The 15536-nt window shown below is 43.8% G+C and overlaps 1 protein-coding gene across 1 annotated transcript in view; it reads right to left on the bottom strand.

The window, feature by feature from the left end:
- The window catches only part of erbin (erbb2 interacting protein), a 162772-nt gene extending 150150 nt beyond the window's left edge, over positions 1 to 12622 (bottom strand). The window contains exon 1 of the mRNA XM_063212417.1: positions 11783 to 12622. The gene's annotated coding sequence lies outside the window, so the exon portion shown is untranslated. The remainder of the gene's footprint in view (positions 1 to 11782) is intronic.
- Positions 12623 to 15536: the final 2914 nt, after the last annotated feature.

A 15536-nucleotide genomic window follows, 5' to 3' on the forward strand; every position in this document is an offset into this window, starting at 1 on the left:
CCTGTGCCCTTGCTGGCTGTCTGGCTGGCGGCATAGCACACGTGTCTCCTTACCACCCCGAGTCCCCACCACGCGCACACACGCACACGCACACGCACACACACAAATGCACACACACACACGCACACAGCCCACCACCCGACCCGATGCCCGGGACAAGGAGAAACAGCTGATCTCCTCAGCCACAGAGGAATGCGGCTCGCTGATAAGAATCAGAGAGCTAATAAGTCTCGCTCTAATGCCCTCTCTCTCGATATCACGCTCACTCTCTCCCACCCTCTCCCTATTGCTCTCCCCTCAACCCTTCTCTCTCGCCCTCTCCTCAACCCTTCTCTCTCTCTCCCTCTCCCCTCAACCCTTCTCTCTCTCTCTCTCTCCTCCTCTCTTCTCTCTCCCTCTCCCCTCAACCCTTCTCTCTCTCACTGCTCTCCCCTCAACCCTTCTCTCTCTCTCTCGCTCCCCTCAACCCTTCTCTCTCTCTCTCTCTCTCTCTCTCTCGCTCCCCTCAACCCTTCTCTCTCTCCCTCTTGCTCTCCCCTCAACCCTTCTCTCTCGCCCTCTCCTCAACCCTTCTCTCTCACTCCCTATTGCTCCACCCTTCTCTCTCTCCCTCGTGGCTTTGACCAGCTGACCTTGTCTTCTTAAAACAGGGGGCTCATGAGAAACGAAATCTCCTGGAGGAACTGCAAAAATACCAGACACACACAACCCGTCTGCTAAATGGCTATTCTCTGCTGAACACTCGCCCTGAGCACTCCTCCTCCTTACAGTCTTCAGCAGCTTGTTTCACACACTAAAAAGGTCATATTCTGAACTTCAAAAGTGCTCAACCTCAGAGACTCCTACGAATCATGTGAAAGTGAAATACCACCAGAGCACGCAAAACCTGTAACCTTCACAAGATGATGTGTCTTACATGTACGTTATTACCCAACAAAGCAACTATTCCTCTCTCTCGCTCTACCTGTAGACACATTCTTCAGATGATGTTCAAGGCCAGCTCAATGTTTTCCCCAAAAACACACATGACTAATTAGCGCTTGTGTTAAAAGAGAGGGAGAGGGGGTCGTTAAGTAATTATGCCTTGAGGCTGACACCACAACCTTGGAGGAGCTTCTGCTATGCCAGTGGTTCTCAAACTTTTCCCATCATTCCCCCCTTCGGAGGGTCTGGATGCTTCCGAGCCCCCCCGCCCAAGCAACAGCAGAAGCCTACTCACGCAGATGTGTGTTAATTTCCTTTTTGAGAATTAATAATATAATGTTTATTACTATGTATATGATACTTAAAACGTATTGGCTTATTGGTGAGACAAGAAATAATTTCCTTGGGGAAAAATAAAAATAAAAATCAGATGTCACAAGCCCCCCCTGTGATGCCTCCGGTGCACCGTGTAATATTTTTAGTAATTTATTTTATTTCCACAAAAGGTTCCCTTTTTTCATGAATACTTACCACTACGATTAAATACTAAGTATCTATTAAGACTGGGAAAATCGCAATTTTCATACATGAAAAGGGGGATCTTCTCCATATCCGCCATTTTACATTTATAGAAATAGACACTCTTAGCTGCAAAACTTGTTGTACTATGGTCATTAGCGAATATTAATTTATTACTTAAATATTTATGAATAGATCAGATTTGGCAATAGACAGCACAGTAACAAGGAGCAGCTCTGGCCACAATCCTACGCAGTGCACCTTTAAGAAAATATTGACTGCCAATGGCCGACAGAAGTGATGCATCAGGCGTTACAGTAGCCTAGCTGTACAAAATTGGCCTATAATAAATGGTCCACCGATAACAGGATGATGTCTGTTGGATTTGTAATACTCTTTTATCTTCATCTCTTTTGTAGCTTGTATGGCATCATACTTCAGTGGGTTCAATTTGGTCCAGTCCTCAGGGCTGGCAATAACATTTCTTAACTCGAGAGTAGAAAGAGAGCAGAGAGTGATTGAGCATCCAGATTTGTTCTACTGCTGCTCCCCTCCCATGATGCCTCTGGGTAGGCGGACTGGCAACAGAAAAGAGAAAGAGAGAAGTGAACCAATATGGTAGCCTGGCAGCGCCAAAACGACTTGAGCACTCAAGACTAGGAGGTACATTCTTTTAACTTAACCCTCATCCTCGACCTGTGCTTGTGTACTCGTGCTTCGCAGACACCCCACCTCCCTGGAGAAAATGATTAAGTTACCCTTCTGTCAGCGTAGGCACAACAACTTTTGGTGGACTTTTCAACACGATTCAACACGCTTTTGCGAGATATTGAATTAAACTTCAGTCATCAACGTCATCACGAGACGAGGCCACAAGCACAAGGGGAGGACGGGAGTCTGGATAATGGAAAAAACCCCAGGAGAGCACTAGGCAGGCACTCCTCCAACACAGACTATCCTACATGAGAAGAGAAAGTACGAAATGCTGACACGTGCAAAAACACATGCACAGCGGAGGAAGGCTCGGCTGATGATGAACAGCATGCTGGGTCTTGTTGGCCAGGTTTTTATGATGCTGAATTCCTCAGAGGACAACAAACCTCGTTGCACAAGGAGGATGACGAGCCTCGCAGTGAAGAAGACCAGGCAAAGTAAGTCCCTGGTGATAGCACTGTAGCCTGTGTTTGTGACACACACACACAGCAAAAGGAGTAAGTAGTTGCACAACGACTAAGCTAGCAGTGAAGACTAGCCTAATCAAAGTACCTGAAGAACGTACTGCAAGTTTTTATTGTTGGAACTCTTTGTCATTCACATATTCATCAGTTGAGCTGTCCTTGAAAGAAATGATGTGAGCAATAACACAAAATGCAAGTGTAGGACTAATGGACGATGTGCAGGACTTTTGACTATGACTTTAAACCATTGGTTACAACAACGCACTCATCCCTTCGAATTGAGATATGCACAAGCATCCTTCTGATCAGCACACAGCATGGAGGAAGAACAAAGGAACGGCATCATGGCCCATTTATAAGCTCCACTCAAATGAAGTGCCACTGTACTGCACTGCACTGTAGTGTACAGTACTGTATGTATGCCACAGCTGGCTGCCAAGGGGCGTCTGAGTGATGTGTCAATCATGTGTGCTGTTTGATTCATGTAATGCCACTTCACACAGCAGCATCTGGTCCATGCACTCCCATTGAACTGCTGTGGTTGACAAGACGTGGCTGTCGTCATGTCATTTTCACATGCATCTGTAGTTAACTTCTCATTTCACTGAGGCCATCTCTTGTTCATATGAGGCTCCCTTCATAACACTGCTGCTAAATGTGCGCGATAAGGGCTTCACGATGAATGAATAAATAACACTGCAGTTTCACAATATCCTCCTGTGAAATTTACAAAGAAAAGCAGCACGGCCTTGCCAGTAATCCACAAGCGGAACTTGAATATACAAGCATGGCCTTGCAGTTTATACAAATGATTTATATCCATTGGTATTGTTTGATATTCTGCATATTAAAATATCGCTCCCCCGATTAGACGAGGCTCTACTGTGAGACGCCTGTAGCATCCAACTATGTCTACTCCATGACTGAAAGACTGTCTTTCATTTCTTTCAGGTTTGTGGATACAAGCCAGAGTTGGGTCTAACCTCAGCATTAATAGCATATCAACTTTCCAATACACAAGTTTGCCATCTCCCTCACCTCGTTGAATATAACCATTACATATTTTCCGAAAATATACTGCAGCACTAATGATGACCATGCTGACAAGAAGACAGGCACTCTACTTCTGGCACTAAAACACACACACACCAATGTGTTCCTCGAGTCGTACCACTCAGCTTTGGTTTGGCTTGGCTTGGCCTGCGTGCGAAGGCCGCCAGGGCCCTCTCACTCCTGCTGAGAGCCACTTTATCCTGTTAATAGCATTACTGTGACTTGGTATGAACAACACGTCTCCATTCAAACAGCTTTATTTACAAACCAAAGACGCAGTGCACGCCGATACCTCTTTGCTATATTAAATGGCCAGGATGAAATCGAATCTACTCACTCTCCTCACACACGGACACAAACAGACACTCAAATCATCTTGCAGCCCCAAGAGAGGGATATTTTATTGATGGCTAAATATTACTGTGGGCTTTCAGCTCTAGCAGATAGAAATCCACATTTACTCATGTCATCATGAGCATGATGATACAACACCTGCTGACTAACAGTCATAAGCCATTAGTCTGTAACCCGCAAAGATACAGCGTTATACATTTGCTGTTAGCACAGTGGCAATGACAGTGCATTACTAAAGGCCTTGCATTATGTCATAGTTACTAGTGCAGTTCTTATGATAGTTAAGTTTTCAACGACTATTAGAGCGTTCCACTGGTTGGAACGGTGTGCATTATGAGGCTACCAGACCTCTAGTAAACAAACACATCTGAATGAATGAATGAATGAATGAATGAATGAATGAATGAATGAATGAATGAATGAATGAATGAATGAATGAATGAATGAATGAATGAATGAATGAATGAATGAATGAATGAATGAGGGAAGCTGGGAGTTCCACTCCACACATTTCAGTTTGTGCTCATGTCACCCTGTTCATTGAATCATGACGCTGAGAATTCTATTCATTCTGCCGACACAAGAGAGAGTCAGTGCATTGCACGTTTTTGATTCTGCAGGCAGTGTTCTTCAGGGAAATGTCATGATGATGACAGCAGTCCCTGTCAAAAACAGAAAACTGCAATCTGTGGCATTGTGATGAGTGAAATCCACAATCTCTGCACCAGTGGTTCCCAACCTATGGGCCCTGAAGGTATTCCAAGTGGGCCTTAAAATCATTTTCCAAAAATAATAATCATGTTTTTTTGGTGTGTGTTGCTGTTGATTTATTTGAGTTTTATTCTTAATTGAGTCAGAGGTGGGCCCCGAACATTTTTGACAATTTCGAGTGGGCCCCAAGTTGAAAAAGGTTGGGAACCCCTGCTCTACACCATGGAAAGACATGCTAAGATTCCTCATGAGCCACCAACACACCAAGTCTTTCATCTTTACAGTCGGTGGTGGGTACAGTAGTCTTACGCTGTACGGTCGGTGGCGGGTACTGCAGGCTTCTGAAGCACATCTGCTGCCACGGGGAAACTCACTCTACATCCCTCTAGCGCTCAATGCAGAATTATTCAGAGATCAGCCCCTTCATGTGTAAATCAGTAACATATATGCCTGTAAATAATGAGTGCATGGCCTATATAGACTTCCCGCCATCTCTTTACCAGAAATACAGTATGTTATGCTCAGTCTGCTTCCACTCCTTTCTGGCCATACGCCACCTTCCTGCTCATCTCCCTGCAAAACCCCCCAATGGCAGGCCTGAACTCTTCTGCAGCACTTAGAAAATACCCCTTTTTGCTGCTTTTTAATGGAAACATTCCATAGCCTTTACACGCACACCCACACACACTGCACACACACACACTGCACACACCTTGTGTGCGAACCATATCTTGCAGGATGAGTCTAAATATTTCTCTCTGACAGGAGGACGGCTGAGGACCTGTGAAGGCGAAGAGGGCTTACACGGAAAAAGGCATAAATCTTCATTGTAGTGCTGAACCTGTGCTGTGCATATGTGTGTGTCTGTGTGTATGTGTGTGTGTGTGTGTGTGTGCAACTGTGTTGTCTCCAGGGTGCCAGTTTCCATTGTTGTGCGTCTGCTTTCTGTATAGTGGCCCATTAGAGGCGAGAGAGAGAGAGAGAGAGAGAGAGAGAGAGAGAGAGAGAGAGAGAGAGAGAGAGAGAGAGAGAGAGAGAGAGAGAGGGGGAAGGGGAAGGGGGTAGCACTGTTCCCGTCAACACAAGAGACATTTAAAAGGCCGCCAGGGCCCAGTCAGGGGTACAAAGGTCAGGAGGAAAGCCATAACAGACTGCCTGTCAGCCAGCTCACAGCTCACAGCACATACCAAACAAAATGCCCGTCTCTCTCTCTACTCTACTCTGACCCTGTGTGCAGCGTTTTCTACCATATTTTCACCGCATGTGTGTTTAGTAGAGAAAAACAAATAAAGTGTGCACGGTACACCTGTTCCCGAACACCAGGTTGTCTCTACTCGGACCCTGTATGCAGCTTTTTCTATCTACCTGTGCCAGATTTTCACCGCACATGTGGGTTTGATGGAGAAAAACAAATAAATTGTGCACCTGTTCCCGAACATGAGGTATAAAGATGGAGAGAGTGCCTCAACAGCAGGCAGTACTACAGTGCCACCTCCTAACTGCCTTTGCCACAGGGATGGAAATAAGCACCCGTCCACCTGCCAATGACGAGTACATTTCAGTGGTGACTGGTAAATTTTTCAACCCACCAGTCACTTTTACTGGTAAAAACAGTGAGTGGCTGGTAGATTTTGAAATCTACCTGCCACAATGACTGGTGGGGAAAAAACTTAAGTTCCACCCCTGCTTTGCCAGCATAGTGTTGCAGTATCAAGGAAATTCAACTCTATGAAATCAACATTACAATAAAGCTTTAAAAAAACTGGCAGAAAATTCTTCTAATCTTCAGGACTTCAGGATGTTTTGTACAATTCTAGTTCAGCAGAAGAGGCACAGTAATGTAAGCAAGCATATTATTGGCAGCGTTTACATTACAAATTACATTATAGCTGAATGTGGTCCAATTTCCATGGGAAAAATTCTTTCATGGGGCAAAAATGAAGCGGAACAGAAATAGAATGGCTAAAAATGTGGACAATCCCCCGATAATAGGCTGGGAATGAGCTATGATCGTTTTTAATGAAAGTGTTTCCCAAGAACTAAACAGCATAGCCACACAATACGGAATAATGCGCAGCCCAGTGTGTGCTTCCCAAACTAATTCTGCTTGGACACCCTTTTGGACATACCGTGAGAATATCACTGCAACCCCCGTACCTCCAATTTCAAATGTCACACATTTTCGTCCCTCAATATTGCTAAATTCTAGTGATAAATTCAATGGAAAATTAAATGTGAATGATGTTACTAACTCATATGGAATAGTTATCTTGTATTTAATTATATAGTCAAGTTTTTTTTTATGCAAACAGTCCTCTCTGTGACCGCCCTGCAGTACACCTGCGACCCATCCAGGGGTCTTGGCCCCCAGTTTGGGAACCACCTGTATAGTGACCAAGTGGGTCGATATGGAAGAATAAAGGCCTTCAGAGTGACCCAAGAGCACTCCACTCCACTGCCCATCTGGGCCCTGCATCAGCTCGAAGGGTTTATTCAGTGCTATTGACCTTTACATTGCATTGTTCCTCACGTACACGTACAGTAGGCTCCTCACAGTCAGAAGGAGTTTTACCGCTTTTGTTTTACTGGAAGAATGAAGTCACAAAGGTCTTTCATTAGGGCGTTCCACACACTTTATCTGGAAATAAGCTTAACTTACACAGGGCCGTCACTAAACCTGTGATTAACACACAGGGTTTCCCGTAGAATGTTTGTTAGTCAAGGTGGTGGGAATTTAGCTGGCATGTAAGCTTACCAGTATGTTAGTGTACTGCACACTGTGTGTGTGTGTGTGTGTGTGCGCATGACTATTGTAAATGTCTTCTGTTTAGTTTCTGCACATTGGAGACTGATCAAACGCAATTTCAAACTTCTGTGCTAACCCACTTGCATACATTTTTGACAGCAAAGTACACTTGAACTAGCTGGCATCAGAGACGTGACTACCATCATTGGAAAAGCTTTGCTGTGCAGCTATATGATATGAAAATCCCATACAACGTACGATATGGCAACTTCAGAAATAACAATCACAACACAAAATCTGTATCTTTATCTTTACAGGTCACCTTGTCAGGGTGGTAGGTGTTTCTTGTTGTCAAGGTGGGCACTTTACGTATTAAGTGAGGCAGGGGACACCCTGATTAAACTGGGACTTGCTCTTCTCCACAGGGTTTTCAAAACAGGAAATCAAACACTGAACACTTCTTCCTCCTCCTCCTCCTCCTCCTCCTCCTCCTCCTCCTCCTCCTCCTCCTACTCCTCTACAACCAGTATCCCGGGCAAGATAATGTGATCAGAGGAGAGATCAGTCCATGAACTTTAGACGTACAGTAACATCAATTTACTACCCACACACACAGGCCACAACAACAGTGACGATGGAAAACGGCTTTTCATCATGCTTGAGTGACACTGCTCAAATGCACAATAAGTTACAATGAGAGAGAGAGAGAGAGAGAGAGAGAGAGAGAGAGAGAGAGAGAGAGAGAGAGAGAGAGAGAGAGAGAGAGAGAAAAGAGGCTATTTTTGGATTCAAGCACATTTTACATGACAGCAGGGGAGAAGGCGAAAATCTCCACGTATCCATCCTACCTCTAAATATAAAATTCAGAGCAGAGTAAAGCAATCCTCATATCTGTCATTTTTTTGGATACAGTTAAAACAGGCTGTAAGGCAGGCAGGCAGGCTTTCAAAGCGCTGTGCCAATGCCAAGGCAGGCGTCTGTCTGTGTACCAAAGAGCTCTTCGCCCATTTGTCAACTGAATGTCCCTGCCTTGCCAAACAGCACAGCACTAAAGCCGGGGATAACTCCATGATCTTACCCAAACCACCACGACAGATCGCAGGAGATACATCAACCCAGAGCTGGTGAGATGCCGGAGGAGGCGTTGACAGACAGATGTTAAATGAATGAGGCCTGACAGCTTTTGGAATTACGGGTGTTTATGGTAGGAGTGAACAGTGTAAATACGACTGCTTTTAGAATTAAGCGTGTTTACTGTGCAACGATGTAAATATTACAGCTTTTAGAATTACGGGTGTTTAGTGTGTAACGGTGCAAATTCAACCGCTTTTAGAATTAACTTACGGGTATTTACTGTGTAATGGTGTAAATACAACCTCTTTTAGAATTACAGGTGTTTACTTTAAAGGTGGAAATACAAGGCTCTACATCAGGACAGGAGCCTGGGTGCAAAAGTGTGTGAGTGAGTGAGCGAGCAAACTTGGATGAATTCTTGGTTTTGTGGTGAGGTCAAGAGTAAGCGGTTAGGGTGGTGGTAGTCCAAGGGTTGCCGGTTCAACTCCTGATTTGCCAGGTTGGTGGGAGCAGTAATTAGCCAGTGCTCAACCCCTTCCTCCTCCATGACTGAGGTACCCTGAGCATGGTACCATCCCGCCATACTACTCCCTTGGGGTGCCATTGGGGGCTGCCCCCATTGCATGGGTGAGGCATACATGCAATTGAGCACCATGGAGCTGTGTCACAATCACAATGGAGTTTCCCAGGTGGGCTTTCAGTCACCTCCTCCAAGGCTACTGGCAGTGTTTCCCATTCATTAACTACTCTGTGGTGCAGCGCCACAGAACACAAACCGAGCACCACATATTGATCAACAGCTGTTGATACACGCCAATGGCAGTACACAAACAACACTTGCCCTGGCAGCATAATGCTTTTATCTGTAGTACCACACAATGCTACTTGAGCTATGGGAAAAATACTGTGTACTAGGCCTACTGAGTTAGTCCTCCTGCCTTCGACACCAGGCCAACAACACACCTGAGATTCGCAGGGGTGTCATTCAGGGGTTCAGGGGTGTGACTGAGTTACCAGGGCCCCACGTGACGTGTGTATATAGTGGCCCCCCACACAGTCCGAATTATGAAGATATATGGCTGTAACGATACACTCAACTCACAATTCGGTTCGTAGCACGATTTTTGACCCACGGTTCGATACGCCCCACGATTCTGAAATGTATCTCCACTGAAGTTTGGAAAACACCATCACATTAAATCATAAAGTTGTTTTCTGGACTAATGGGTAATAAAACGTTGAAATAGCGCATCACAATACTGCCTCCTTGTATCACGATACAGTATCGTGACTCTGTGTATCACGATTTCTCGGTTCGATTTTCGATACAATATTGTTACAGCCCTAGAAGATGATATGGCTGGGAGGGTCCATTGGAGCGGACTGTACTTACTACATAAAGGCCCAGAAGTTGCTGATACACCCCTGGACATTCGCAGGGAGCGGGGGACAAAAGTGCAGTTGCCGTACCGAAACGATGACAGCAACACACCACAGACAGACAGGCAGGCAGACCGGTCCTGTCTGCTCGCAGCTTAGGCCTGAAAGGGGAGCCAGCGTGGCAGTAATGTAAAGCAACACCTAACTAAGGAGATGAGCCACAATCTCCTTAAGAGATCATACGCTTTTAACAAGGTTTCACCCAAAGCTGAGGAGCAGTGAATGAGAGGAGTCACACACACGCACACACACACACACACACACACACACACACACGGCTAGCCTCAGTTACCTGCCTCCATTGACAACTCACCTTCATTGTTTAGTTTAACACGCCTCCAACGGAAGTCTAGGCCTGCTGGTTACTGTTAGTTACCTAGGTAGCGGTGATGGCCTATCATGCAACCTATCTTTATCCGCCAAGAGGATGAGGAAGAGGAAAGTGTTTGGGTCAAGTGTGTTGGGTCAACGGCCAGTGAACGTTTGGGTACAAAGTGCGAAAAAGAGGATTAAAGAGAATGAGGATGAGTGGTGTCTAATCCGCCCTGAGTCCACCTTATCTGCTTAAATTGCCTACTAAGAACGATCCTCAGAAAAATGATTAGACCAGTGAAGAAAATGCAATCTGCTTCATACATCATTTGTATCAATTACATCAATCACATACCAATGTGCAGCCATTAGAATTAAACGTATGATCAGGTGTTTATAGCACTGAAAAAGCTCAGATGCAGGTTTGACAGGGCTATTTTAAATGCGCCTGCCCAGTCCATACTCGTTTTGAAAGGGGGAAATGTTTGAGTAATGGTAACTGTAAGTTTAGTTCAAAAGGTCTCGGAGCCAGAAACGAGTCAGGACAAGAGCATTGGCCAATTCACTGTGCTGATCTGCTTGGCAAGAGAAGTGATGATGAATAATGAATAGGAAACGGGTCCTGACCATTTTGCTGCAAGAAAAAAAAAACTCGATTTAAGCCTGTCAATATTATAGGTTTTCACGTTACAGCGGGGAGAGGAAATTGTGATACTGTTGTAACAAGATGTGGATGTCAAAAAGGACAGTAGCCTACCAACACGAAACGCCAGTCTGCATTTCAAAATGTATCCGACAAAAACAAGGTAGCAGCAGCTGGAGTTCTATTGGCTCACTTCCTCGAGCCCGATAGGCTGCTACGGTGCATCCATAGATGCAGTGCATCTGTTCCTTTGGTCTAAAATGGTCTGAAATGAATAGCAGACGTTTTCCTCAGACATGGGAATACTTTCACACACGTTAAAAACGCGGATAATAAACAACACCGCTGCAATTGCCCATTAGGACCCTCGTATACACCGCCTGGAGGAACGTTGAGCTCCTGATATTCAAGTCAAACGTCAAAACACAACCACATACATTACTGTTTCTGCCCCAGCCAACAGCTTGTTGCCTGGACTGGCTTCCTGCGACAAACATGCCGTATTTACCCACATCATGTCCATGTCCGACAGGCAATAATCAACGCATTTTATTGAGGAGGTCAATTAATTCTCGGTGGATTCTGGGGAGTCTCATTTCTCCTTATTGACGAGCTTACTGTTGCCGCGGAATTAACGTTTTGTGCAGAATAACCAAAGGCAACATCGACATCTGTATGAAAAACATTCAATTAGCCTACCTTTCACATTGAATGGTATTGCGACAGATGCAATTCTCATCTCCAGCAAGATATTGAGTTACACAGTCGAATAGCGTTCACGTTGTCTAAAAAGCAAAGCAATGCGCCGATAGATCATATCAAGCTTACCTTTGCTGTAACGGAAGATCTTGACTCCAGTGGTTCGTAGTCATTTAAGGATTTGTGCCCAGGTATCAATTAAAATCCTCCGCATATGTGGCTGACATTCCTCAGTCAGGGAGTCATTTGGGCACACGGATTAGCTCGCCTCGGTTCTTTGATATGAGGCTAGCTTCTGCTAGCTAGCTTGGGGTTCGGTGGAGAAATAAGCTAACTGATTAGCTTGCTAATACATTCTTTCGCCTGGATCAATCCTCTCCAAAACTCAATTGTCGTTTAAAGTTTTCTTGACAAAAGAAAACAAATTCCAAGTATGGGATGGTGACAGAAATGTACTTGAGTTTCGTAAAAGTAGCCCCAAATCCGCTGAGACAATTCAAATAAATGAAAAAACAAAAATAAAATTGAAATCCAAAATGTCCACAACAGGCGAGGAAATACAAAAGGCAAAAAAGTCCACCGTCAGAGCGAAAACCCCTTTTTCTCCAAACAAAGTGCCGCACCCAGATCACTGTTAAAATCCACGCGAAAGGTTACATCTCAAGTAGGCAACATTAGTTACAGTCAAACAACTGACAGCAGCTGGCTACGTTTGAAATAGAAATCGACACGGAAACATGACAGAAAGCAACAATCAGCTTCGGCAGGCAACCACAACTGATAGCAAGCTAGGCTACACAGTGACGACGGCCAAGTGTGTCGGGCTGTACCACGGTGCTCCACAGGGTAAAGCAGTTTTGTTGGGACCGTTTCATAGGAATGGGACTCATGTTATGGTCCCAGGGAATCTTGCTCCGCTTGATGGGCATGCGAAAAGAACCAATGAAAGTGTTGGCTAAATTACCTGGTCCAGTGTTAACGCCACAGGGGAAGAACCTGCTGCTGCGGCGTTTATGAGTTCAGTTGATGACCAAAATGTCGCACGCGCTGACTACCCAAACCTGACGCTTTAGGTTTACTTTACTAAACAATTATTTGTCATTAATTGTTTCACATAAATTATTCCAAGTGTAGAGACAAAATATTTGAAATAATTCTGTTAAATCTCACTCGTTGAACAAGCAAGTATGCATTCGATGTGATGTGAACATTCTTTGTGATTGCTGGGGTTCTGAGGAATTCAAAGCAGGTCCATTTCTGTTGTCGTTCCTGGTGCACCAGGCTAAAACGCAAATACAATCAAGATTCTGCATTTGGTGTATTATTCTGGATTATTTCAAACGGCAACAAGTAGTGTTAAAAATAGAAAATCGATACAATTGCTACATTCTTTCAATGGTGATCAAACATTTTCCTATGGGGGACAGGACAAGAAAGACCATTAAGTGATCTTTGTCTCCCCCTATCGTATGAAGAAGTTATGGTCCTGCAGGTGTCTGACGTCAAACAACAATAACTAAAGTGTCACTGGTAGAAAAAAAACACTGGCATCAAACTGTTGGTTTTCCTTTATTTTTTCTGACAGAAACAAACATTTGCTTTTTCAACCAATAAAGACAGGAAATAGGCTATAGGTTGTTCAAGTTTTCCTAACCCATTCTTCCATTTTGTGGGATAGGTCTGTTTATTGCAAAGCAGAGGATTATACAAAAGTTACAATATCTACTTTTCCCCGATAAGTCGATAAGAAAGACAGTTATTTGAAGTGTTTGTGTAGCCTACCTGCTTTAATTACACTGCAGTGCACACATAATGCCAAGAAGCAAATTGACAAACACCAGGGAAGGCGTTTTGGTTCACAATTTAACACACACACACACACACACACACACACACACACACACTGTGGGTGTGTGTGTGGGGGGGGGGGATATAGCCTATATATAGGTGCGTAAGCAGGCATGAACAGTGTTCATTAATAGGGCTGGGACCTTTTTCAAAAACCCTTTCGCAGAGCTTACAGTGAGTCCAATATGTATTTGATCCCTTTCTGATTTTGCCGGTTTGCCCACTAATAAAGACATGATCAGTCTATAAATTTATGATAATATGTATTCAAACATGGAGAGACAGAATATCAAAAATAAATTCCAGATAATAACTTAAAATAATATATTTTAATTTATTTGTATTTAATTTAGGCAAATAAGTATTTGACCCCTCTAGCTAAAGAAGATAAAGTGCTTTGTGGCAAAGCCCTAGTTGTCTAGCACTGAGGTCAGATGCTTCTTTTAGTTGATGATAATGTTTGTGCATATAGTAGAAAATATTTTTGCCCATTTTTCTTTGCACATTATCTCTAAAACATTAATAGTTTGTGGCTGTAGCTTGGCAAATGGGAGGTTCACTTCTCTCCATAGAATTACTATAGGGTTAATATTTGGAGACTGTCTAGGCCACTTCACAACTTTAATATGCTTCTTATTGAACCACTCCTTCGTTGCTTTGACTGTATGTTGTGTATTATTGTCATGTTGGGAGATCCAAAAATGGCCCACCCTTCAGTGTAGTGGTGGAGGGAAGGACGTTTGCACTCAGGATTGCACATTACATGTCTCCCTCCATCCATTCGTTGACGATGTAAAGTTTTCCTGTGCCTTGGCCACACACACACCCTCAAACCATAATGATACCACTTTCATGCATGATGGTGAGGAGGGTGTTCTTGGGATCATAGACAGTAGTACTCTTTCTCAAAACACATTGAATTGTGATAATGCCAAACATCTTGATTTTGGTTTCATCTGACTACAGCACCTCCTTATCATATCCTAAATCAGTCTGATGTCCGTTGGCAAACCTCAAGTGGGACTGCACAGGTTCCTTCTGAAGTAAAGGTACCATGTGTGCACTACAGGATTTTAAACCTCTGTGGCATTAAGTGCTACCAGTAGTTTTCTCAGTGATTTTGGTCAGTAGCTTTGATATCATTGCCTAGTTCATACCGTATAGCTCTAGGGTGATTTCTTTCTGTTCTCATGATTATCAAATCCCTACAAAAGGTCAAATCTTGTATAGAACCCCAGACAGGCTGATGGATAGTCATTTTGTATTCCTCACATTTTGGAAGAAATGCATCAACAGCTGGGTCATTAATACCCAGTCTCTTTCTTGTGGCTTTGCAGCCCATTTAATCTTTGTTCAGGTCTAAAATCGTGTCCCTGATATCATTTGACCACTCTTTGGTCTTTCCCATGCTGGTGAGGTTGGAGTGTGACTGATTCACTCATACTATGGACTGATTCTGCTGATTCAATGTGTCTTTTATGCATGTTAGTATGTACAGGTGTCTTTAATTCAGATGACAAGTTGATCGGAAGTGCCCATCTGGTCTGTGGGCCCGGAACTGTAATCAGTTGGCAGGGGATCAAATACTTATTTTGCTCGATGAAATGGAAATAAATTAATATATATTCTCTTCAGTTAATTTCTGGATTTTCTTTTTGATATTCTGTCTCTCCATATTAGAATACATATTATCATAACATTTATTGACTGATCATGTCTTTGTTAGTAGGCAAACCAACAAAATCAGCAAGGGATCAAATACATATTGGACTCACTGTATATGTTCTTCCCTTATTAGCAAGCAAATACATTCACAGCTTTCAGGATGTAAGGATGATTGTGTGGAAAACGTCTCTAAAACAGCAGGGCTCCCCTAGCCTGATTATCATCGACTTTCAAATCTCTTCGAGACTTGGTCTGACCAAGAGCATAACAATTAACATTTCCCAAGCAGTGTTTCCCAAATGGCCTCCCTTTGGTTTGCTAATGATTGTTTGCTTCTCAACAAAGTGGGAGGAGTTCCCCTATTTTGCGG

The sequence above is a fragment of the Engraulis encrasicolus genome, chromosome 12 (genome assembly GCF_034702125.1).
Source record: "Engraulis encrasicolus isolate BLACKSEA-1 chromosome 12, IST_EnEncr_1.0, whole genome shotgun sequence".
Classification (NCBI taxonomy): domain Eukaryota; kingdom Metazoa; phylum Chordata; class Actinopteri; order Clupeiformes; family Engraulidae; genus Engraulis; species Engraulis encrasicolus.